Genomic DNA, 27,876 nt, shown 5'->3' on the forward strand with positions numbered 1-27,876 from the left:
TATCCTGACCATCAATACAGAGAAATGAAGCTATGTGTCTGATGCACTGGGTGACTATATTAGTTAACATGTACTTGTGTAATGCAGTGTTGTTTTGCCATGTCACTTGTAGTAGTTAATGACAGATACTGTATGCTGGAATTTGGCACGAGTATGCCATATACTTTTGTGTACCTTATGTTGTATGATGTTGTAATGGCTGTATACTGACATGATGACAGGTGTGTCACTGACCTGTTTATGTTTCTGTTTCAGGGTCTGTTGGGATAATGTATGGATACACAGTGACAATGACGCAGCACATGATGGCATGTCAGCACAGCAGAAATATGTTTCCCAGCAAGGCACAGCACTATAAATGCATGGCTCCATAGGTCCATATGTGTATAACAGGCTAACAAGGACAATGGTGGCATTCAGCATACTTATGTATCCCTAATCTATTAACAGGTCTGCTACCCTTGATAAGTGTCGCCAGGGTTTTGTGAACTCACACATCTACAAGCTGCAGTGATGGAGATGAACCATTTACAAATATCATGTGTCCAGTATAGACAGTTGCCCAAAACCAGTTATGTCATATTCTGCATTCCATTTTGTAGCTTGCACATGCTGTGCTTCACATGCATGGGGGGGGCATGTTTTATGTACTGTCTATCTTAAATACCTGTCTCTCCAGCATGCAGTATGTATGCCACTGTATTGTTGTAGGCATTTAGAACAGGTGAGATATGTGTTAGTCCTGTCAAGGATAAGAGAGCGGTACACAGTGGCATCTGACACCTCCCTGTATGGAGACATACACATCCCCTCCAAAGCATTTAGTTGACAGACTACACATGTACGGTCATGATACAGACTCCATAGGACATGTTATCTACACTGTGTATTGGTGTACCATGGAACTTGTGCGGCTGGTACATTGTACAATATGCCTGTATAGTGACATAGCAAGGGAGCCATTGTAAACAACGATAGCAGTGATGACTGCATTATTCAATATACCAGTGACAGTCTGGCATTTACATCCCAAGCCTGTCAGTATAGGTTGTACAACAGTAAGTGCATCCCCACATCTTACCAACCAGTGACAGTCAAAGGCTAAATTACTCTCTCTCTGTGCATATCTCCATGTGTAATGGCTCAACTGTTTGTGGTGTGCAGACACTACAATATTTTGCAGGGGCGGATGATTTCCCACAGGAGAGTATTGTGCAGTCATTGGCAGTTAGTCTTGTCAGTGGCTCAGAGAACAACCTACTGTGTCTTAGGCCATCCTGGATAACTGTTGGTTCTGTGTGGTGTTATGTGACAGCTCCCAATATGCAATCACCTGCTAATGTACTCCATCAGAGGTCACTGACAGTGCCAGTGACTACAGAGAGGGAATAGGTAGATGGGGTACACCAATAATAGAGGATGGTGAACTCCACTAGTAACTGGCATCACTGGAGAATAGGTCTCCCAATGCTATCTTCCTAGAGTATGACTGTCAGACACTTCCCTATCCATCAGCTGACATAACACTCTGTGTATGATGTACACAGTTTCCGGCAAGGCCTGATGGCCTAATATTGTCATACACATTGTCAGGCCATGGTTAGTGGAGTGAAACATATGTCCGACATCCATTGTGCAGTGTAACAGTCAATGGGATCCACCAGTTACAGTCCGTAGGCATGATCTGTCCATGAGCAAAAGTAACAGTGTTTGGTCCAGTGATAGTAGGTGTATGACAGTGTCAATGCTCATGTCCATGCGAACTCAGATCATGGCATTTCAGGTGACATGACTCAGAGATCTGGATACTCTGCTTGGCAATACATGCTAGTTGTCCTCTGTGCAAGTAAGTATTGCAGTTACTTCCAGCATGTTGCAAGAAGAGAGTTATGCAAGTTGTCTGTACAGAGCACAGACATACACGTTAGGAAGTGTAATATATACACACTGTGTTGCTTAGTCATGCTGCAGCTCACTTGCCCAAAGTATGGTCCAGGTCCTTACCTACAATGCCCTGCACCAGTGCTGTGATAGCCCCGCACAGGGAACCAACATAGTACATCATGTGTTTACAAATATGGGTGACCAGTACAGCTCTCCCAATGTGAGATCCTCCCTGGTGGGATCAGGCCACAGCTCAGTCTCCATAGAACTACCAGCATGTATCCCCCCTTGCAGGCAATACAGACATATATGTCAAGACAGCCATTTATTACCTCCTGTGGGATGGTTAACATAGTGTGACTGCACCTCCCCCTTCAGACAGGACAGGCAAGTATGCAGAACTCTACATGCATGCATTATGTCAGCAGCATTACAACTGCATGGACTCGGCTGTACATAACAGGAGGGACACAAGCTCATCATGGCTCAGTAAACCAGACTGGTGGACAACTGCTATTAGCAGGCTGTACAATAACAGGTGTACAGGGCTGTGTGCCAGTTGGGGTGAGGGTGCCCCCCTCAACATGCAGGCACTATCTCCTCAGCTAAAAGAAGCACATAGTGCTGTTGTTATGTTATGTAGACATGGTGACAAAAGCTGTCACCCACACAAAGCAAAACCACAATGTACAGTGTAGTTACATGTGTGACCTCAAAGGACACCCACACAAAGTAGAACCACAATGTACAGTGTAGTTATATGTGTGACATCAAAGGACAGGGCCAGACTGTTGGTGACCTCATACATCATGATGCCACATATGATGGGTCTGTACTCATTCCTAACCTGTATACCCACACTGTCTGCATCAACTACACTCCCTTGTCCCCATCAAGTGTGACACATGACATTCCTACAACCTGTCTCATAACTTCCATATTTACAGAGCAGTTTGTAACTGGCTTCTCACGGGAAGATACACAGCATCTATTGCACATGCTAACATTCCAGGCTGCATCCCACATGTGATCTGACAAGGATTACTAACAACATTGGGAAACCCTTGCAATCATACTGACACTACTGGCTGCACACCAGCTGAGTGGACAACAGTAACTGTTATACCATTGTACAGAGGTGGTGCATCCACTAACCAACATACCTATATACCTCTTTGTCTGAGTATCCATATCGGTATGCCCACAAGGGTGACCATCATGGAGCTGATCAGCACATATATAAGTATTCTAAACACAGTTGACTGTACACAGTTTGGGTGTGTGACAGGGGGATCATGACTGTTACACATGGTGGAGATTTTCAAGGCAGTCACCAAGGACCTGGGTGAGGGTACATCAGGGCATACATCCCCATAGACTGAGCCAAGCCGTCTGACTATATCCCCTGCTCAGGCACAATTTACAAAGCACCCACTTAGGCATCCATGATACTGTCATTGTATGCATCAGTAAGTGGCCCATTGCTGGCACAGATATGCAACATAGGGACATCCACCTCCAATAGCTGATCTGTAAGCAGCAATGTTCAACAGTGCACAGTCTTGGGTCTTTTATTGCTTGGAATCCATTCAACTACAATACATGCAACTACTGACTGACTGTGGCTAACAATGGTGGCTGATGCCTGCAAATTGTGAGCACCCATAGGGTCGCTGTAGTATGTCACTATCCTGCAAGATGACATTGTGAAAATGTACCTCTTGCCATACTAATGGTCATAAACTCCAAACAAATATATTTGTTGAATCATTTCCATCAGTTAGACCTATGTATCTGGTAAGAAATACATCAGTAGCAACATGTGATTTACATACTCAAGGATGAACAAACTGGGGACACAGACCTGGCCACACAGGCTTACAACTAATGCGAATCAGATCACTGTATCCCTACAATGGTATGACAGGAATCATATGGAATAGCTGAGGCCACAGTCACCTGTAAGGGACATGCCTCCAAATACCCTTTCCTCAGCATGCCAATATCTGAGTGCAATGGCCATTTGGTGATGTACCTTTCCAAGCAGTACTGGCAATTGCAAACAACAGTATGGTCCCTCATAAGGACACTTCATGTCTTCAGTGTGTGTTCAATCGGCATCATCTGCAATGAGTGTCATTGTCTCCTGTGGCATATAGACTACTCAGAGGTAATCTGTGCCTTGAATACGGGGCAATTTGTGACCCTCCTTGATTGCATATGCTGCCTATCTGTAGGAGGCATAGTAGATGGATAACTCACTGTAAGGACATTAACCTCGTATGTGTCATTATGTACTACATGCTTGTGGGAGATATTTGTCTAGCAGACTTAAACACGCCCTTGAAACAGAACCCTGTTTAATGGTACACAGTGCACCTCAGTGCACCTCAACACATGCCATCTGTATGAATGGCTGGATGACCATCATCTCAACGCAGAGTGTCTGCCTGTGTCCCTCTTGGACTAGGGCAATATGTGCTGATCCTGTAACTGTAGGTACAAAGATGTCTATGATTGGGAGGGTTGTATGGTCATTGTGCTATTGAAGTTCAAACATCCTATGGTTCCATAACATGATGTAAAATACTCTAACAGGCTCACACACAAGCATGGGTATATTGAGGCTAGGACCACTTCCAATCACTGCGTACAGGACATGCCAAGGCACATATGTAGTGCAAGTTGGAGGTATGTAGATAAGAACACTTACCTATGTAATGGTACACTCTACAGATCACAGTACATGATGTTCGCAACACCTCATGTTTGCTAGTACTATCAGTTCAGGACATATTATGCTTGATGTCTGTGAAGATAGGTGAAGGCTGCCAGCCTATCCAGATAGAATTTTGTAGATAATTCTGTAATTTGTAAATATTAATACAAACCACATGCTTGTTCCTTAAATGGAAAAAATGGTGTTAATTGTGGAACTGCACAAATATAACAACAATGCACTCTGCTGTAACAAAGCTGATAAGTCAATTATTTGATATCAAAACTTGGAGCCGAGCTGTCTAGACAAAGGCATTCTGCCTATTGTTTTGAGGGCAGAGTTAATGTCGAGAATTTGCATGTAAAATTTATTTTATTGCTCTGGCTTCCTGACCAGCTGCACGATCAAGGGCTATTAACCTCTGAGAGTCTGTTAGCCTGGAAACCAGAAAGAAATAATGTAATCTGAAATGAATCAGTGGTACTGTGTTATCAATTTAAGGACAGAAAGAATGAGAGCATTTGAGCATTTGTCTTGAGAATATCCAACTCACCACTCTGCCAGTGTCTATGTGCAAGTATGATTTTAGAACTGTGTTTTCTCTTAGATATAGCTAGGAAATAGGAAGATTAGACTAGTTTGTTTTTTTCTGTGATGTCAGAACTTTTCTACTGTATTATTTTAAGTATTTCTGTGTGATCTCTGAACGCTTGACTAGCACTGTGTAGTAAAAAGTATCATCTTGTGTTTTTTTAATTTATTATTAAATATTTTTAAAACTTTCAACTGGGGCTGTTTTGTGTAGAGATAATTTAAGCTCTAAGAGTACATTGCATGTATATAGTGATACTGTACCAAGTCACTCCAAATAAGTCTTGACTGGTTGCACTTATCATTTGAATAATAATATTGCACAGTATAATTAGACACCCTTTGATAATGGCCTTTGAGTAGCTGATGAGTATTAGCTGGGTGGTGGCAGTGATTTTTACCGTATAGTCTGGGTAAAAGGGGCACAGCTGGAGAACTTGTGCCAGCCTTCCCCTGGAGTGTCTGTGTGGTTGTATAAACTCTTATCTCAAAGTGTGCATGTGTCAGCTACTTGGGCAGTGACACAAATCACTGGTTGTACAGAGAGGGTGCTGGAGGTTTGAGCTTGCCCACTAGGCTGAGATCTGGACCCTATAGCTGTACCAGTGGGGAGTCTTATTGGGGACCTGGAGAGAAAGGGAGAAACCAGCCCCAGACTGACTGTCATCTCTGTGTGCTCTTAAAGGAAATTGTACTTTACTGTGTGTGTATTTATTATTCTTTCCCTATATGGATGCCCCTCACTGGTGTTAGTGGTGAGGACTGAGGCTCCTTGTTTGCTGTGGCCAGTGCACGGGTGTCACATATTAATTGTTTGGCAGTGGTGGGATATCAACTCCACATATTAATTGGTAGGCAAATACTAATTGGCTTGTAGTGGTGTGGGTAGAGTGAATTCCTGTAGCTTGTGTACAGTGATCACTGAAGGTGCTTTATAATCTAAATCAGCCATGCAGTGAATACTCAGAGTTCAGATGACAATTGCTTTTTTTTCCTTTTAACTTAGTTAGTCAGGGAGAGCAGGCAGCATGTCAGCAGAGGAGTATGGAAAGCTGACAAGGATCCAGCTGGCTGAGATGTGCCAGGCTAGGGAATTGGTGCATGGAAACCTGACTAAGACAGACATGATTGCAACCTTGGTCACAGCTGCATCAGAAAACAGCATCCAGGAGGACGATCAGACTGGGAGTGGAGATGTGTAGGCTTATGAGCATCTGAGCTTGCTATAATCAAGGTAGTTAGTGGAGTGGAAAGAAAGGTAGTGGTTGGATGGGGGGGTGATATTAGAGTGGGAGTTGCAAGGGCATAGCCAGCATGTTTTTAGGTGCACTTTTAGTAAAGCTGATAGAAAATGTGCTACTTCAGATGAGTTGGGGAAGAAAGGAGACCTATACCTGGCAAGCAGGGCAGCCCTGCACAGGAAGGGGACCCCAGTACTGCTCATGGGTCTAAAGGAACCCATAGTGGGCAGCACAGACTGCCCCAACAGAATCTGCCAGTAGCAGAGGAAGCCACTAGTCCAGGTACATGTCCAGGACCTAGGGTTAAATATTTTGAATGCAACCAGTGGGGCCATGTAGCATACAGATGTCCACTGAGGCAAAGTGGGGAACAAAAGGTGAGAGAGCCACTAAGTGGGGAAGACAAAATGTCAATAGTAGGTTGCCTTGAGACAACAGGGTTACAGAACTACCATCCTGCAGATATCCTGATAAGGAAGGATTTGGATGAGGCAGTACCATGTGCTTATGCAGTTACACTCAGTCAGGCTAGGAGACAAGCATGTGGTTCTGCTAGACTAGGAGAGACCCAGACAGACTGCATACTTGCAGCCAGGACTAGTGAGGTGGTTACTTCAGGGAGGGAGCTACTCTGTAGCAGTGAGACTGAAGGTGATCCACAGCTGCTTGTGGATACTGATGTTCCCTTGGACAGAGTGTTGCAAAGGTAAAAGTGAGTAGTAGTACCCAGGCTGACAGTGAGGCACCACTGTCAGAGGATGCCAGACTTCCTGTGGAAGGGGAGCTGGAAAGAATTACAAAGAGAGAGTTGAAACAGGCTGAGCTCTCAGACCCTACATTGCAAGGCCTGAGGCAGGTATCTAGGGAGGCACCTTATTGTCAAGGGAAGGGGGAATCTGTATACTGGGACAGAGGGTTACTGTACAGAGAGTTGACCCCCTGAGGGAGGGCTAGAAGGTGAGAGAATACAGCAGTCGATAGTGCCTAGAGCCTACCATCTGTCGCTTCTAGCCACAGCCCATGATATTCCCTTTGCAGGTCATATAGGCATAAAACATACAAAGAGATGTATTATGAAGAACTTCTATTGGCCTGGAACTTCCACAGATGTAACATAGTACTGCAGGACCTGAGAGTAGTGCCAACAGATATGCAAGGCAGGATACAAGATGAAGGCTCCTTTGATTGCCTTTGTCTGTGATTGAGAAGCCATTTCAGAGGGTAGCTATAGAAATTGTGGGGCCTCTGAGTACCCCAAGTTCCACAGGAAAAAAGTATATTCTAGCGGTAGTGGATTATGCTACATGATGCCCTGAGGCAGTGGCTCTGTCCTCCATTGAGGCAGAAAAGGTGGCAAGTGCTTTGTTAGAGATTTTCAGCAGGGTAGGTTTCCCAAAAGAAATACTGAATGACAGAGGTGCCAATTTCATGTCAGACCTGCTGGCTTGTCTGTGGAAGTACTGTGGGGTGAAGCACCTGAAGACCACCCGCTACCATCCCCAGACTAATGGTCTGATTGAGAGGTTAAACTCTACGATCAAGTCCATGCTATGGACATTTGGAGACCAGTGTAAGAGGGAGTGGGACAAATATTTGCCCCATATGTTGTTTGCTTACAGAGAGGTTCCCCAGGAATCCACAGGTTTTTCACCCTTTGAGTTGCTGTATGGGCATAGGATAAGGGGACCTCCAGATTTAATTTGAGATGAGTGGGAAGATGAGTGTGAACCTCACAAGGAGTCTGTTGTGGCATTTGTCCTAAACCTCAGGACAAGGCTCAGGGAACTCATGGGATTGGCCCAGGAGAACCTGGCAGAAACCCAACAACAGTAAAAGGTGTAGTATGACAGGAATGCTCGAGCTAGAGAATACGCTGTGGAGCAGCAGGTAATGGTTCTCATTCCTGTCAGACACAACAAGCTGCAAGCAGCTTGGGAGGGACCCTACAAGGTGGTAAGAAACATAAGTGATGTTAACTACATGGTGGAACTGCTAGGCAGGATGCAGGGCACAAATTATACCATGTTAACATGATGAAACCTTACCATGATAGGGAGGCCCTTGTACTGAGCATTTGCACTGGATTGCAGTAGGAGTTTGAGGGAGATCTGGTGACTAATCTCCTCAGTGAGGCTGGGACTGACACCTCATTGGAAGGGGTAGCAATGTCCTAACAGCTATCTCCTACCCACGTTCGAGAAATCTGAGCAGTGTTACAGGCATTTGGGGACATGTTCATTGGGAAACCAGGGTTCAGCTACCTGGTGCGGCACCAGGTGGATACAGAGCCCCAAACTGCTATTAGGCAGGCCCCGTTTAGGGTGCCTGAGAGAGTCAAACAGACTCTGAGGGAGGAGATGCAGGAGATGTTGGAACTAGGGGTGATTCAAGAGTTCAACAGTCCCTGGGCCTCCCCAGTGGTGCTGGTGCCAAAGAAGGATGGCAGCACCAGTTTCTGTGTAGAGTACAGGAAATTAAATAGTCACACAGAGTTAGATGCTTACCCCATGCCTAGGACAGATGAGGCCCTACAGCAGCAGGGTGGGGCTAAGTATCTTACAACCATTGATCTTACCAAGGGTTACTTGCAGGTGCCCTTGAGTCCCAGTGCTAGAAAGAAGTCAGCCTTTGTGACTCCTTTTGGCTTGTATGAGTTGACAAAGATGCCCTTTGGGATGGAAAATGCCCCAGCAATTTTCCAGAGGCTGGTAGATCATATCCTAGCAGGAGCAGGAGGGTTTGACCTTGCTTACCTACATGATATTGTCATATGCAGCCATTCCTGGCAAGAGCACCTTCAGCATGTCAGGGTGGTGCTGGGCAGACTACAGACAGCAGTGTTTACCATTAAGCCCAGCAAATGTCAGGTGGGTATGGCAGAGGTCTCCTACCTAGGACATAGAATGGGGAGTGGTAAGATCAGACCAGAATCCACCAAAGTAGAAGCCATTCAGGCATGACCTGCACCTGTTACCAAAAAGCAGGTGATGGCATTCTTAGGGACAGCAGGGTACTAAAGAAAGTTTGTTCCAAGTTATAGTACCATAGCTGCTCCCTCACAGACCTGACAAGGAAGAACAGGCTAGATAAGTTAGTATGGACCCCAGCATGTGAGCAGGCATTCCAGGAGCTTAAGGAAGCTTTGGGAGGACCCCCTGTGTTAGCCCGTCCAGATTACAGCAAATAATTTGTTGTGGAGGTGGATGCTTTGAACCATGGGGTGGGGGCTGCACTTAGCCAGATTTCATGAGAGGAAAATGAGCACCCAGTGGTTTATCTCAGTCATAGGCTCCAGCTTAGGGAGGAATTCTATGCAGCTGTAGTAAAAGAATGTCTAGCCATAGCGTGGGCACTGCAGAAACTTCAGCCTTGTCTGTATGGAAGAAAATTCACTGTAGTGACAAATCACAACCCCTTAACATCGTTACACAGAGCCAGCCAGAAAAATGCCAAGTTGTTAAGATGGAGCCTAAGGTTGCAAGCATATGATATGTCAGTGTACTACCACAGTGGGATTAGCAATGCCAAAGCAGATGGGCTCTCAAGACATGGAATGGGGTAAGGTATACTCAGACAGACCTAACCCTCTCAAGCAATGCTTCTCAAGGGTCACTTGAAAAATTAGCTTGAGTTCCCCCGGGGGGGGGGGTGAAGATAGGTGGAGGCTGCCAGCCTAGCCAGATAGAATTTTGTAGATAATTCTGTCATTTGTAAATATTAATATAAGCCACAGGCTTGTTCTCTTAAATGGGAGAAATGGTGTTAATGTGGAACTGCAAAAATGTGTGTGTGTGTGTGTGTGTGTGTGTGTGTGTGTGTGTGTGTGTGTGTGTGTGTGTGTGTGTGTGTGTGTGTGTGTGTATGTGCACGTGTTTGTGCACATGTGCATCCATGTGCTTATGTATGTGTGCCTTTGCATGACTATGGGTTTATGAGTGTAATGGTAGAGATCGTTAGGCCAGCTACTGGAAGGCAGATAGTAGGAGTAAGATATCATGACTGTCCTTTATTACAGCCAAAAAAATAGCAATTTTCTTTATTTATAGGGACTTCACAGTGTTTAGCAGATTTACTTTTTGTTCAAGTGATTTTGGTTTCTGTATTTTGTCTCAGTATATATCTCCTGGGAATGCAGATTCCAGATATATTCAGTACATTAAATAGCAACTTATTTTATGTAACTTTACAGAATCATTTTCTGAGCAGTTATCAATACAACAGAACTGCAATAATGATATATGTCAAGAAGGGACAATTGTCACTAAATGTGTATGCAGGTCATTCTGATTGCCCATTTGTCTCTGATCCCTGTTCCCAATAAACCACACAAGATAACTTATTGCAGACGTGGCCATACTTTATTAAATAATCCAAGGCATATTAACTTTAAACTGTATAGTTGATAATTATAACATTCTAATAAATATTGCAACTTAAAATATAACCAACACCAATACAACAAGTTGCTCGTTTAGATACAAGGTTAATTTTAATTTGAATAAATTCAGACTCATGACCGATAGTCATGATGATCACTGAATATAATGCCCCCTTTGGCATGTATCTGTCCAGACACATGCTCAACTGGAACACCCACAGATATACCTTACTAAAAGAATACAAGGCCTAAACAACATGTCCAACATGGAGCAACTTAAATTCCTGTCACTACACTTGGCATCCTACAGACAGCTAAGATGTGACCTGTGTCTGGCATACAAGGCAACCTCTGATCCATTACCAATGGCTTTAGTGCACATCAGTAGCTCAAATGGCATCATAAAAGCTCAGTTTAGGAATCTAAACCTCTTCAGCAACTTCAACAGAATAGTTTGGAGGGCCAGGTATATTTCACGGAAGATACCACTGCTATGGAACATACTCCCCATCCACATAAAACAAAGTTAATCCCTGTCTATTTTCTAGCCCCAACATAGATCTGTGGAATGGAAACAGAAAATTTGCCCCAGGACTTTTCCCTGTACTACTAACGGACAGATTGAGCTCCTAAATGCTTTATCCCAGGCATGGGTCCCCTAAACTTATCTATGGTATTATCCCAGTTATTCTCTTTAGTTATAATATATAATTATTGACCATAGGATGAGTAAGCCCAATATATAACCAAATGGGATAGGTTATTTTGAGCACAAAAAGAGAAATTAGTTAGCCCTGAAATGGTCTGCAAGGGCAGCTAGCCTAGTACTTACCTATCATCTTATGAACCTATTAACCCATAGGTGAACTCCATCTTTTTTGAACTAAACTGCATCTTTTTCATATAGTTCCCGGTGTTCAACAACTGAAATGTTGAGCCCTGGGGCTGTTCTCGATACCCTGAAGTTAAGTAGACGTCTGTCCTTTTCGATATAGTGAGGATTATAAACTCCTAACCATTTTAATCTGGGAATGACTGCTGACCAAATTATGAATAGCTGGGTATAGTGATGTCTGATTGCTGCTAGGTCCCTTAAAATGTAGCATATAAGCTGCCTCCTGGGTGTGACATGCAGATAATTGCCCACTGCATGAATAGTGAGTGTGTGGAGAGGTCCAGATTGTTGAATGTACTCAGGGCGGTAAAATAGAAGGTTCCTCCATTGAAGACTATGAATTCCTTTCCAAATTATATCAAAACTGCCTCATTTAATCCAAGGTCTATGCCATTGAGATAAACTAGAGCTCTATCCTGGGCTTGCAAGATGAAGGAGTGCCTGAGGATGAGGATGATCCTTTTTCCTGAAAGAAAATGAAATTATATGAAATTAATTGAGATTGGGCTGGTCTATATATCATAAGCAAGAACTGGAGGACCACCTGCCTAGGGTTTTGAGAACTTCAGTAGACTGACCTGAGATCTATCCAGTTCTGAATGTATGAGAGGTTTAAGACTGTGGGCAAAAACCAAAGCAAATTAATAGTCTTCTAAGCTGATTAGAAAGATCATGGGTGCCAGAACCATAGAGCTAGGGGGAGGGGGGAGCCCCACCACTTTTACAGCTGCAAGATCTGTCGGGAAAAATTAATGAAGTGGAGTTTTCACTCTAACGTGGATTCACGCACAGAAGTTAAACTAGCTATACTAGCTGTTCTTGTTCTCTTATTGCTCTGTGTTACAGGAGTTATTCTGTCGCTGTTCTGTTGGTGCTGCCAGAGCAAGAGTCATGCCAGTAATGAGAGTTTTGTTCTTTTATTTGCAGCAGTTATGCTGTTCCCGTGTGTGTGTGTGTGTGTGTGTGTGTGTGTGTGTGTGTGTGTGTGTGTGTGTGTGTGTGTGTGTGTGTGTGTGTGTGTGTGTGCGTGTGTGTGTGTGTGTGTGTGTGTGTGTGTGTGTGTGTGTGTGTGTGTGTGTGTGTGTGTATGTGTGTGTGTGTCTAAAATGCCCCAGTTAGGTATTCTTGGTGGTTAGTGTTACTCAGGTCAAACAAAAGCCTGAATTCTCTACCCATACCACCACTTGTGATTTAGGGAGTTGAGTCCATAGCTCTCAACTGTCCAGATTTTCTCAGAATATTTGACTCATACTTTTGGTCTGTTCCTCTTAAAATGTGTGGTTTTCTGGCAAATCAGTGAAAACTGAATTCACTAAATAATGATAGCCCTTTAAGTTTCAGTCTTCCTATCTTTCAGGAAACACATGGTAACACAAAACACTTTATTTTAGCAAATTTCTAAGATTATACAAGCAATATTTAAAACATATCCCTGGTTTTGGACCTTTTCTCCGCCAAATAAATTTTGGCTTTTTCCAGATTTCTTGTGCTGCAAAGTTGAGAGCTTTAGTTGAGTGTCAAGTGGAATTTACAAGAAGCTGAGAGCTTCAGGGGAAGATAAGTTTAGTGCTACTTATACTAAGTTGTTTGCTGTATTAGTAGCACAACAGGTAGTATACTTGCTTTGATGCAAAAGGCTGTGTGTTCTTCTCCCACAGTATGCAGATGGATGGCTGATACTTTACTCTGTTGTACTTTAAAGGGAGTGGATGCTGCAGTCCTATGAATGTTCTCCTTTGGAGGAGTTACCTAGTAACTATGTTTCTGTTATCAGTTTTCCATCCATCCCCCATTGCAAAATTACTAGCTTATCATTTTTTAATGTAGCATAGGCAATTTATTACTCAAGGGTAACAGACACTTTATTTGTAGATAAAACAATGAAATAAAAATTTGTTTGCTAGCAGCAACCTCTTCATTAGTTACAGATCCCTTTAATGTGGAATTATGTATATGACTTACTTCTGCAGAGAGTTTGCATATTTACTGATATTGGTGGATTGTAATGACAGAAGTTTGAGTGGCCTTTTATGGTTGAACTTTTCTGAAATGGGTAGTTTTGTTATTATTGGTTCATACATTTTTTTTCATTGCTTACTAGAAGACTGTTCCAAACTACAAAAGTAAAATACATTCTAACAAGTGGCACTGTATTATACAAGGGTTATAATTTAATACAATCAGGTTAATACATACAGGAAGGTCAATCAAAGAATGCATACATGTAGGCTTGCTCACAGGATGCAGGAGATCAAAACAGAGGAAGAGACCAGTCACCAATGGAGTCCCCCATGGTTCGGTGCTGAGACTTTTTCTGTTTGGCATATACATCTCAAAAGTAAAAAGAAATACCAAAGGGCTTTGGTTGACTAAGTTTGAGATGACTGCAAGCTAGGAGCAGATATTGAATCCCCAAATGACTTAACCATCATGCAGGAAGGTTTGTCCCAAACAATAACTGGTGCCAGAATCATGAATTGAAACTAAAATCCAAGAAATACATTATATTTTCCTTTGGGAAGTCATCTACTCCAGGGAACCGCCAAATTGACAATGCCCCCTGAGAACTGACCCAGTTTTTTGGCATTTGGGAACTTGTGTCTACGGTGACCTAACTTTTGACCAACATGTGCCCAGAGTCATAAGAAAGTCTTTCTATATTGCACAGCTTATAAACAAATTGATTGTGACTAGATCTAGAGATGTTATTGTCCCCCTTTACAAAGCTGTCATTAGATCAGTCATTTTGTATATGCAACAATTGAAACACCCACAGAGATAATTTACTAAAAGGATGCAAGCCCTAAACAAAAGGTCTTGCATGGACCACCTCAAAGATCTATCACTATACTCAGCATCCAACAGAGTGCTTAGAGGTGACATGTCTGGCATACAAGGCATCCGATGACCTAATACAGATGGAGCTACTGAACATCAGCAAGTCAAATGGCATCAGAAATACTCAGTCCAGATATTTAAACTGAATGTTCTGGCGAGATGGATATATATCACACAAGCTACCACTGTTCCAGGACAGACTATCCATTCAAGTAAAACAAAGCTCATCCCTATCCATATTCAAATGCAACTTGGATCTAAGGATGGGTAATAGAAAATGTACTCCAGGATTGTCCCTCATGTCACTAATGGATAGAGGCAGTTCCTAAATGCTGCATCCCTTACATGGGTCCCCTCACATTATCTATAGTATGATCACATTTATTCTCACTAGGGATAATATACAATTATCCACAATGGGATAGGTAATACCAATCAGGAAATGTTAATTTAAGCACCAAAAGGGAAATTAGCTAAGTTTAAAATGTCCTCCAAATGAACCTATATTGCAGTAGTTAATAGTTTTAAAAAAATTGCCCTTTTTAGATCACTAAGTGCCTCTCTCACCTTCCACCCCCCAGTCTTCAACAGCTTCCAGCACCTCTGAGAAAGGTAGGTGTTGCTGACCTTGTTCATAGGTTCATAGATGTGTACTAGGCTAATGGCACTGGAGCCTTTACAAGCCTAGCACATAGAAGTGCCCTGGCATCATGCAACCCGACATTAGTACCCAGTGCCTCTATCAAGCAGAGCCACTGGAGTGATCCCAGGGTGAACTTATTATTACCCATCCACTCATCTAGATTTCTCTTGAAGAGGGACAGCAAGGTGCTCTGCTTGACATGTATGGGAAGTCTATTCCAGAACATGGGTAGTCTCCGGGTGAGGAACCTGTCCCTCCAGCATGTTCTGTTGATTGTGGTAATGAGCTTGAGGTCTTTGGACCATGTGTTGTGGAGGGATTAGGATTTCTTTAGCTGTAGCATTTCTAACAGAGCTGGGTCAGACTTGGCTTTGTAAATCAAGCAGAGATCACCTCTAAGTAGGTGATATGAGCCAGAGAATAGTTGAAGACTTTTGAGTCTGTCCATGTAGGACATGTGTTTAATGCCTAGTATCCTCTTTGTGAGGTATGTCTGTGGCCTCTCAAGCTGTTGCAGGTGTCTAGTGAGGTACATGCCAAATGAGGCATTATACTCGATGATTGGTCTAATGAGGGAAGAGTAGAGAGAGATGATGACCTCTTTCTTTCTGGATGCAAAACCCTTGGTAAAGAGATGTGCCACAAAGAAGGACTTTCTATCCACAGTGGCAATGTGGTGATCGAAGGAGAGGTTGCTGTCAACCTGTGTCCCCAGATCTATTATAACACCTTCAATGTTCAGTGCACTGCCATTGATGTGGTAATAGATGGGAACTGAGCTTTTACCAAAGGGAATGACGATGCATTTTTTGGCATTAGGCTTAAGGCCATTGTTTTGACACCAGTCATTGGTCTCAGTGAGGACTTTTTGTAGGATGTCTGCATCACTTGGGGAGATCATAATGGCTCCCATCTTGCAGTTGTCTGCGAACTTGGTCAGCCAGAGTACCTTTGTGTCAGCCTGGACTTCTGAAAAGTAGATGCTGAACAGGAGGGGACCCAGGACTGATCCGTGTGGGGCTCCACAATTTGTGATTGTTTTTAGTGTCTGCCACAATTCTGCCTTCATAGCTGGTTTTAGAGGATTTGATGAGGGATCTCAATTTTTTGTTATGGCTAATAAGGAAGTTTTTCCAGTCTTGGGACTTCACCTTTTTCTGCAACAGTTTCTTCCTTCTTCCTTCTGTTGTAGAGTTTATTAATGGCAGGTGACCACCAGATTGGCTTCCTTTTTTTGGAGGAGAGCGTCTTGGTTCTGTTGGGTATGGCTAGTTCCATGCATTTATGTACATGTTCGTACAGTGCATTGGTGTATGATCAGCAGTCATGCATCTATTTTCCATTGGAATGGGTGCCGTGAAGTTAGCCACCTTTGTTTTTAGGAGTCCAAAGTCAGATTTGGAGAAGTTTTTCAAGGTGGTTACCTTTGCGGGGGTGTGGGTGAGATGCGGATTTCCATGGTGATTAGTTTATGGTCGCATCTGACCAGGGAGGGATTGACTATTGGTGTAGAGCAATGATCACCCACATTAGTAACAACCAGGTCAAGGTTGTTGCTTCCTCTAGTGGGCGTTAGAATGAGCTGGTCTAGGGCACTGGAATTGATGAATTCCAGGAAGCATTGGGCCACTGTATTGGTGCTTGAGTAGTTTTCCCAGTTAATGGAAGGGTAATTGAAGTCTCCTAGAAAGAAAGTGTTTGGTTGGACCTTGACAGATTCCAGGGTGCTTAAGAATGTGGAGTGAGAGTCTAGGGACATGGTTGTGGACCTATAGCAGGCTATGACCTGGATTGCTGTCTTACCCAATGTTAGTTGAACCTGAGGTATCTAAGATGCATTATGCTGGGATAGTAGTCTGGATGTGTGTGGAGGTGTGCATATCCTTTATGAATATGGAGACACCACCATCATTGGAACTTTGGTCCATGTTTCACAGCCGAAAGGTGTGGAATGAGTTATAGCCTGTTAGCACATGGATGCCTTCTGCTGCTTTTAACCGGGTCTCCATTACAGCACCAATGTTGATGTTCTCCATTTTAAGGAGTGCTTCTAGTGAGTGCATCTTGATATTTAGACTTCTAGTGTTTAGCAGCATGTCCCTCAGATTGCATTTCTTTATAGCTGTTACGGTGGTAATTTGGTCTTTCGAACACCGCCTAAAAAGGTACTATAGGGGTGACAAGATCCTTAGCCAGTGCCCAAAAAACCAAGGGTGTCAGATGCAGGCCATCTCTGGCAAAGCATCGAGGTCTGTCAGTCATGTCATACCAAGCAGATAGATACTGGATCCGCTTAGGATGACACCAGAAACTTAGCCATTTGCTGAAATCAATCATTTTTTGTTTGTACTGCAGCATCATTCTGGCTGACAGTAGGATACTGCTCAGGGCTAATGTCATACCTGCCTGAGCCACATAATCCAAGAGCTCCACCATGTCTCTTTTCAAATAGTCCAGGGAGGTACATCTCAGGTCATTCATACCCACACGGACAATGACAGAGTCATAGTTGTACTTGTTGTGGAGTGACCTGGGTACGTTTGTTATGTGTCAGATTCTGGCACTGATAGACAGCTGACTGTTACCTTCTCCTTATTCAACCTAGTGAGTGTGACATCTGTGTGCCTCACTATTGAGTCACCTATGATTAGTGTAAAGGGCAAGGTGCTTAGCCTTAGGGGCTTAGGTTGAGTGGCATATTGTGGAGGTGAGCTATGTGTCCTGTAGTTTGTGCTGTGTTGTGGTGGTTGAGTGCATTTCTATCTTGGTGGCCTTCTTTGGAGATAAAGGCCGGATTGGTGTTACCTCAGTAAGGATGTCATTCCATGAGTGTTTTGTCCCAACCCACCATGCATGAAATGGAGTTATTACTACTCTGCAGGGAGATTCGGTGGCCATGGCTTAGCTGATCTTTTTCTGCTCTGTGTATCCAGATTAAAATTGCCTTCTGTCTGCCCACCTTAACCTGCCTATCAATGTAATGATTCTAAAAGCACCATAAGAGAATAATGTGGCCCAGAGGCAGTAATTGTAGTGTGACTAAAATGAGGTGTGTAAGAAGTGTAAAATCAATTTCAATAAAGCTGAACCTATTGTACAGCTCTTGTTGTGGCTGTCATTCTTCCCTCTTGCCCAACCTTTAATGACTATGGCCAATGTCCAATGTTTTGTGAAGTCAAGAGCATGGAATATCTTATAGGTTGATTCTGACTGTGCATGGAGCAAGACCCATGTCATCACAGTAATTCAGGTAGTGTAGAATAATGTGGGCAGTCTAATGATTGCCTTGAATTCCTAAGTTACAGAAAAAAATAAGCAAAATGTTTAATAGCAGAGATACATCCTATGTTAATGCTTATAGCCCATGAATTCCAGAACTAGAATGTGGTGACCCTCCTCCAATTGTCCAAACTCTTTATGGAATTGGAATAGGGCATGAATCTGCCTTTGGAGCCAATCTTTTGAAATGCTGAGCCTGTAATTGAAAAGAAGTGTAAGTTAATTTTGTTCTTTGATCTCTTAGTGTGTTCAGCACTAAAAGACAAGTTGATTTTATTTATATTTGTCATCTGGGGTAGAGCACTGATCTTAAGTAAAAGGAGCATTAACTCATTCAAGCCTATAATGCTGTTTTTGTATATTTCCAGTTCACACCAATATCTCATTATGGCGTCCAGAACTTTTTTGATATTTGCATTGTAAGTTGCATGTCTTGAGTGATATCTAGTAGTATTTGTATTGATAATTATAAACACTTTTTCAGATTTCTGTAAATACCTCAAACAACTTGCATTTATAGAGGAATTTCTTGTTATGTCAAAGCTTATAGGTTCACAGGAGGTTGCTAGGCTAATGGCTGTATGGCTTTTACAAGCCTAGGCATGTAATTCCCATGTTCCTTAACTCCTTATTGTTAGATGGTTCCCTAATTGATGATCATTAGATGACATGATTGTTTGCAGAGTGAATCTATGATCAGTATCAGCTACCCCTGTCCATGAGGGATATAGGTGCCACTGCATGGGAGAATTTGCATTCTCCCATCCAGTTGTCCGGGATTCCCTTAAATGGGGTCATTGAGGAGCTGTGCTTAATGTGAACTGGCATGAATTGGGTGTTTATTCCAGAGTAGTGGCAATCTCTGGGAGACATATATGCGTCTCCAGCATGTTTTGTTCACGTCACAGGCTAGGTTGAAATCTCTGGAGTGAGTGACTCTTGTCCCATTTGATTTGCGGATGTGCAGCATTCCATTAAGACAATATCAGAGACTGCTCTGTAGGACAAGCACAGGTTGCCTCTCAGCAGCATGTGGGACACAGAGTACAGTGACAGGGCTTTCAGTCTTTCCATGTAGGTCGTGCTTTGGAGTCCTTGAATTCTCTTGATCAGGAACCTCTGTGGTCTCTCCAGCTGATGGATGTGTCTGGTGAGGTACATGCAAAAGGGAGCATCGTACTGTATTAGTGGTCTGATAAGGGTGGAGTATAGAGGAGTTATAACATCCTTCATCTTGGATGTGATGCCCTTGCTTATGAGGTGTGCAGTGTAAAAGGTTTTCCTTACCATTGTGGACACATGGTGATAGAAGTTTAGACTGCTATCAACTTGTGACCCCAAGTCATGCACCACTGGTTCGAACTTAGGGGGTTGCTGCCTATATTGTAATTTGCAGGGGCTACTTCTTTGCCAAAGGGGACAATGATCACCTTTTTGCATTTCATTTTAGACTGTGGCTTTGGCACCAAACATTTGTTTGTGTTAACCCCTCCTGTAATATGCTAATATCTTTAGGGGTCTCAATGACTGCTGCCAGTTTGCAGTCATCTGCAAACTTGGTAAGCCACAAGCTGTCTACTTTTACCTGGACGTCCGAGAAATAGATTCTAAACAGTAGAGGTCCCAGCATAGAACCTTGTGATACCCCACTGGTAACTGTTCTACTGGTGGAAGTGGAATCCCCAACATGGACAGTATGGGTTGTGTTGGTGAGCCAGTCAGTTACCCATCTAGTGACATATGGGTCAATCCCAACTGGGAGAGTTTCTCAATGATACCTTGTGTCAAAAGCCTTGGCTAAGTCAAGGTAAGTGGTATGTACTGCTTTGCCTTCGACCAGAGTGTTGGTGACCTTCTCAAAGAAGTTCATCAGATTTAGTAAGCATGGTCTACCCTTAATGAAGGCAAACTGGGTTGGGTTAAGAGTTTGAAGGTTACCTATATCCTTGCTGATAAGGTCCATAATGATTCTTTCCATTGCCTTGCAGATAAGGCTGGTTAGCCTTATAGGTCTGTAGTTCCCAGGGTTGATTTGTGGGCCCCCTTTGTGCAAGGGGATTACAGTTACTGTTCTCCACTCTGCTGGAACAAAGCCAGTGCTCAGGCTATGGTTAAAAAAAGAGTGCCAGGTCATGTTTTAGGTTGTTTAGTAAGCAGCCTGGGATGTTATCTGGTCCCATAGAGGCCTTGTTTTTGGCACTGGAGAGCACAGATATGACCTGCTCATTGGTGATAATGGGGGAATGACAGGTGTCAGGTATGCTTTGGGGTGTGGCTGGTGGGGACAGGGGTGTGAAGTTTGCACCAAATCTGTCAGTTAACAGGTTGGCAATTTCTTCAGCATCAGTGTGAGTTTGGCACATAGATGAGCATTCTCTTTTAGATTTTGGATGTAGCTAAAAAATGCCTTATGATTGTCTTTAGCTAGGGAAACTAATTTAGCCTCATAACTAGCTTTAGAGGACTTTACCAGATATCTGATGTGCTTGTTCAAGCTGTGGAGGGTACTCATTCACTGCTGACTAAGTTTCCTCTTGTTCTTAGATACCAATTTTTTGCTTTTGTTATTTAACTTGTTTATACGCTAGGTCCACTATGGTGGCTTGTTTTTATGGGAGGACTTGGTTTTGATCCTGTCAGGTACAGCAGCGTTATTACAATTATTTAAGAGGTTATACAGGGTGTTTGTGCACTCCTCTGCATAGGAGTCATTGTTGGCTGTGTTAGCAGAGGGTTTGAAATTTTTCAAACCATCGCTAAGTAGGCTATATTTTATTTTGGAGAAATTTCTCATTTCTATGGCTCTTGTGGAGGTGTCAGGTCTGATTGCTCCTTAGAATGAGACAGCTTTGTATCCTGACCTTATTAGGGAGGGCAGAACAAATGGGGTAGTGCAGTGACCCTCCATATTAGTGAGAACTAAGTCCAGAACATTTGAAACCCCTGTTTCAGAGTATTTGTGTTAACAAAGTCCAGGAACCTCAGGGTGATCGATCTTCTGCTCATGTATGTCACCCACTCAATATAAGGTGTGATGCCCCTGTACTGTCCCAGTAATCAAGGAGCCTCAATCCTCACCACTGGCAACAGTGGGGAATGTACACACTGGGAGGATGAAAAGTACACACACAGTAAACTGCAATTTCCCTTAAGGGCACACAGAGATCACTGTCAGTCTGAGGCTGGTTTCTCCCTCTTTCTCCAGATCCCCAGTAAGACTCCCCACTGGCACAGCTATAGGGTTGAGATCTCAGCTGTGTGGCCAAACCAAGATCAGCAGTATCCTTTCTGTCCAACCAGTGTTTTGTGTCCCTGTCCAAGTAGCGGACACACACACTCCTTGAGATTTGATTTATATACAAACATACACACACACACACACACACACACACACACACACACACACACACACACCTGGGAAAGCCCCCTTCTGCCCAGACTATAAGGTAGTTTTCACTGCCGCCAGCCAACTCTTATTAGCTACTTTATGGCCCTTAGCAAAGGGTGTCCAATCCACTGTGTAATGTTACTATTAATCCAAATGGTAGTCTGACCAAGAGCAAGGATATTTAGGAGTGGCCTGTATAGTGTCACCAAATAGATATGCAAGTACTCCAGGAGCTTAAATATCTCTACACAGACCAGCCACAATTCAAAAGTTTAAATATATTTCATAATAATAAAAGAACAAGACAATACTAAGTAACCAGTTACATCAGAGTTCAAAATCACAGGAAATATTTAAAATAACATTGCAGGACAGTCTCAAATAAAGAAAACATCTAAGCTACACTTTACTATATTTCTATCTGGATCTAAAAGAGTTACCATGCCCTAAAAACAAACTTACAGCAAGGCAAGGCAAGTGTATGTTTCCCAGCTGATGCGGTCAGGTTATAGACAAATACAAAATCCATAGTCTCTCTCTGAGAGAGTTCTTAAATTAATATCAAATATTACTGCTGGGTTAATTTGGATGATATCACTTTTTGTCACCTGGCTTGAGTTCCCAAGCTAAATACCCTTTGTCAGAAACTAACAGAATGTTGGCATCTTCCTGTGAAAAATGCATATCTTTCAGATGTTTGCAGATCCTGGAAGTAATAAAACAATAAAACACTTCTACATTTTAAACCTAGTAATTACTTCTCTTTCAAGACAATACAAAAAACTTCTAACTCTAGACACTTTGTCGGCTACTGCACTAAAATTGAGAGATAACCTTTTTTTTATTATGTCTTTATGAAACAATTTAATTTCAACTCTTTTCTCGGATTTTTTTTAAGTTAACCTCATGTGTTCCAGATTCCATTAAACATAGACATCTAAACAGTCACAATAGTGCAGGCACATTCCTGATCTATTCCAATAAGGCATGCTGTGGTTACATTTTAGCTCAGTACTTTGCACACACTTCTGTATAAATCATATGAATATTCACAAATGACATTGAATTATTTACAAAATTCCAGATAGCTGGGCTGGCAGTATTTCCCTTTGTCACATAAAGTTAGTTGAAATCTGTCATGACCAAGGTGTTTGGCTATATAGTGAGTGACTCAAGCAAGTCCAGGTAGTCAGTGTGCTTCTCATGGTTCGTGGTGGGGGACCTGTAGTTAGCAATGATGTGGTAGGGTGCTTTACCCATAGGTATTTGGACCTGGAGTAGCTCAAGAGACTTGTACTGTTTAACAAGTCTAGAAGTGTATTTGGATAAGATGGATACTCCTCTATCTTTGGTTCTTTCATGCTCGTTTTGAGGTCTGAACATGTGTAAGGCATTGTAGCCTTGCATGGCTGGGGTTCTCTCTGCAGTCTTGAGCCAAGTCTCGGTGACTGCACAGATGCCAGCTTCTTCCATGGTGAGGAGAGCTTCCAAGGAGTGCAGTTTCCTGTTAAGATTCTTTAAACTCTTACCATTAAGCAAAATAACCTTGAGTTTGTCTGTAGTAGATTTTTTTACACCAGAAGTTCTGTTGTTTTGGTATTGACTAAAAAAAACACCATGGGGGAGGCTAGCATCTTTGTCAGTATTTTAAAGCCTAGAGGAGACTGGATAAGACCATCTCTGACAAAGCAGCATGGTCTGCGACCATGTCTTCCCAGGCTTGTAAATACTGGATACCCCTGGATAGACACCAGAAGCTAAGCCAATTGTTAAAGTCAGTCATTTATTTGTTTATATTGTTGCATTTTCCTGCATGAAGACAGAATGCAGCTTAGGACTAGGGACATCCCTGCCTGGGACACATAACCTGAGAGTTCATAGGTTCATAGGTTCATAGGTAGGTACTAGGCTATTTGCCCGAGGGCATTTATAAGCCTATCCAGAGTGTGTCAACTTTCGCTGCCCTATTGAATAATTAACTGATCCTCTGTCAAGCAGAGCCAATGAAGTGATCCCAGGGGTGTATTTTCTGTTACCCATCCACTCGTCAAGGTTTCTCTTGAAGATTGTTAGTGAGGGGCTCTGCCTAATGTAGTTCGGAATTTTGTTCCAAAGCATGGGGAGTCTCTGTGACAGGAATCTATCCCTCCAGCATGTTCTTTTTATTGTTGTGGTGAGGTTTAGCTCACTAGAGCGCATGGCTCTCAGTGACTTGGCTTTCTTTAGGTGGAGCATGTCCATCAATTCTGAGTTGGATATGGCTTTGTAAGTCAGGCAGAGATCACCTCTGAGTAAGTGATACGCCACTGAGTACAGCCGGAGTTTTTTCAGTCGGACTGCATAGGATATATGTTTGAGGCTAGTAATCCTCTTGGTGAGGTACTTTTGTGGTCTCTCCAGCTGTTGGAAGTGTCTTGGGAGGTACATCCCAAATGAGGAATTGTACTCTATGATGGGTCTGATGAGTGACGAGTAGAGGGGCACTATAACCTCTTTATTTCTAGATGCAAACCCTTTAGTAATTAGATGGGCCACATAGAAGGATTTCCTAACTACTTTGGCAATATTATTGTCAAAGGAGAGATTACTATCTACCTGGGTCCCCCAGATCTCTTATTACCTCTTCTGTATTAAGGGGGCTGCCAACTATGTGGTAATTCGTGGGTGTTTTGTTTTTCCCAAATGGGGTGACTATGCATTTTTTGGCATTTAGCTTGAGGCCATGACTTTGACACCAGGTGTCCATCTCAGTAAGGCCCTTTTGGAGGAGGTCTGTGTCAGCCAGAGAGTCAATTATGGCTTCCAGTTTGCAGTCATCGGCGAACTTGGTTAGCCGTAGTCCTCCTGTGTTTGCCTGTACTTCTGAAAAGTATATGCCAAACAGTAGGGGTCCCAGGACCGAGCCTTGTGGGACACCACTTGTGACTGGTTTAGAGTCGAACCTGGAGCCCGCTATTCTTACAGCGTGAGTTCTGTCTGTAAGCCAGTTGGCAACCCATCTCATGACGTAGGGGTTAATGTTCAGGCTGGTGAGTTTTTCTGTAATACCCGAGTGGGGAATGGTGTCAAAAGCCTTGGCCAGGTTTTGTGAGCAACCTTTCCCTTGTCTATGGCCTTGATAACTGTCTCGAAGAAGTCAACCAGGTTTAGTAAGCATGATCTGCCCTTAACAAAGCCGAACTGTGTCGGGTCAAGTGTTTGGATGTTCCTGATGTCTTTGTTAATGAGTTCCACAATGATGCACTCCATAGTCTTGCAGACCAAGCTAGTCAGGCTTATGGGACAATAGTTACCAGGGTCAGTTGTGGCCCCTCCTTTGTGGAGTGGAATAACCATTGCTGTGTGTCATTCTATGGGCACGTAGCCTATGGAGAGGCTGAGGTTGAACAACGTGTTTAGGTGGGAGGTTAGTTTGTTCTATAGTTTGTGCAAGACGCAGCCTGGGACACCATCTGGCCACATTGATGCTGTGTTTTTGGCTTTTGAAAGGGCTATTTTCACCTGTGCGTCTGTGATTTCCAGGACACTACACTTTTCTGTTATTGTTGTGGGCCCTTTTGGGGGTGAGAGGGAGGTGAAGTTTGCACTGAATCTATCTGCCAGGATGTTGGCAATAGCAGTAAGTTCAGTATATTTTGTGCTATTTTGCACTAGTTCAGTGCATATCTGTGAGTTGCCACTTAGATTCTTAACATAGCTAAAGAAGGCTTTGTGGTTATCTTTTGAATCCTTGGCTATTTTTCTTTCGAAGTTAGCCTTGGATGATTTTATGAGGGACCTTAGTTTCTTACTGATGCTGATCAGGGATGTCTTTCCTTCTTGGGATTTGCTTTTTTTCTGAACTAATTTCCTCCTTCTATTGTGTAGCCTGTTTATGGCAGAGGTCCACCAGACTGGTTTCCTTCTCTTAGAGGAGTGAGTCTTGGTTTTGCTAGGGATGGCATGATCCATGCATCGTTGTAGGTGCTCATAGAGTGTATTTGTAAAGGTTTCTGCATCTTGAGCAGCGTTATCCTTTAGCGTGGGGGCTGTGAAACTTACCGCCTCTGGCTTAAGTAAGGTGAAGTTTGCTTTAGAAAAGTTTTTTTACTGTGTTTTTTTTTTTAGTTGGGGGTGGTAGTGGGGTTTTCAGTCATGTCTCTCTTCATATAGTCCAGGGAGGTATGTCTCAAGTTATTCACCTCAACAAATACTATGACAGAGTCATAATGGTAATTTTTGTTGAGTGACTTGAGTGCATGTGTGATTTGATGGATCCTGGCACCTGACAGGCAGTTGACTGTGACCTTCTCCTTGTCCAACTTGGTGAGGGGGACATCTTTGTGTCTCACTATAGAATCTCCTATGACAAAGACATTTGGTTTTGAGGTGCTCTGCCTTATAGGCTTATTTTCTGAGACATTAGTATGTCTGTTGTTGTGTGTAGTAGATTTTGGTCATGCTGTAGTATGTGTGAGTTGTTTGCACTTGGGAGGTCTCTGGTCTTTTGTTAGGCTGATAGTGAGTATCTCCTCATATGTGGGTTTATGTTGTGACTTTATCTTGTGTGAAAGGAGAAATGTGTGTGCCGACAACATGTTTGATGTCTTGTTTGTTGTTATGTGAGAGGATCGATTCCAATTTCATAGTATAATTACATCTCTCACATACTGTATTTGCTGTAGGAGAAAACGGTTGTCAGTATACATCGGGCAGTTACTACATTGTCTCAGTTGGTTGGAGAAATGTTGGGAAACTGACTGTCCATTGTAGCATGTTAAATCATAAGTACTGTTAGGGGGTAGGCAAGTTAGATCAGCTTTTGCTCTAGGGTAAGTAAGGGGAGTTATTCTATTGAGGATTAGGGAATAAAAAGTGTAGCAGTGCTGCTCAGTGCTCAGCTGAGTTGCCCGCAGTGCAGCAGGGAAGCCTGAGAGAGTTTTACTGACTGTTTTAAAAGTTGTATCTAGGCATTTGCATCTATACAGGGCACTGCTAACTCCCATTGTGTGGTGCGTAGCTTCACAAAAAGGCAAGGCTTAAATACAAGCAAATCTAAACAGTTTTAACATAAACTATCGATAGGAAACCCAGTACAGAGCCTTATTTCAGCAATCCCCAACTCAAATAGGTCCTGAGCTACACACTTCTGCCACAAGGGTGCAGGGTGACCCTCTTAATGTAAGATGGCTGTTTTTAGTTCTCTAGTAAAACCAAACAGTCCAGATTCAGTAAGTCTAAATCTAGCCTACGCTATTTAAGGCAGAAATAGCAATGATACAAAGTGCAGAATGAAGCGATCACAGCAGCAAAAAAGGCATAAAAAAATGAAGGAGCAGTTCAATAAAATGCAGTTCAGAAAGTGCAATACAGGCTTAAATTATACTTACTTTTTAGAATATTTCAGTGGATGCCTTGGATGTCTGTTCAGACGCACTACAGACTTTTGGCTAAGAACTCCAAACACTAAGTAGCTCCAGTAAACTGATTGCAAACCTGCTCAAATGTGAGGCATAAATACAAGTGAATTTCAACAGTTGTAACACAAACTGCCAATTGGAAAGCCCCACACAGAACCTTATTCCAGTAATCCTCAACTCAGATGGGTCCTGAGGTACACACTTCTGCCACAAGGGTGCAGAGAGGCCCTCTTAATGTGTGATAGCTGGTTTTAGTGCTCAAGTGATACCAAACAATCTAGATTCAGCAAGTCTGAATCTAGCCTAGGCTATTTAAGGCAGAAGTAGCATCGCTACAAAGTGCAGAATGAAGCAATCAAAGCAGCAAAAAACAGTAAAAATGAAGTAGAACTTCAATAAAGTACAGTTCACAAAGTGCAATATAAGCTTAAATTATACTTATTTTTTGAAGATGTCAGTGGATGCCTTGGATTTCTGTTCAGATGCACTCCAGACCTCTGGCTAAGAACGCCAAACTATCAGCAACTCCAGTAAACTATGTAGACAACAAACCTTCCTAATGTAAAATAACTGGTTTAGAGCCCAAGTGCTTAAACCATAGCAAAGATGCATAGAATAACA

Source organism: Protopterus annectens, chromosome 7.part0 (assembly GCF_019279795.1).
Source record: "Protopterus annectens isolate FY-2018-M chromosome 7.part0, PAN1.0, whole genome shotgun sequence".
NCBI lineage: Eukaryota > Metazoa > Chordata > Ceratodontiformes > Protopteridae > Protopterus > Protopterus annectens.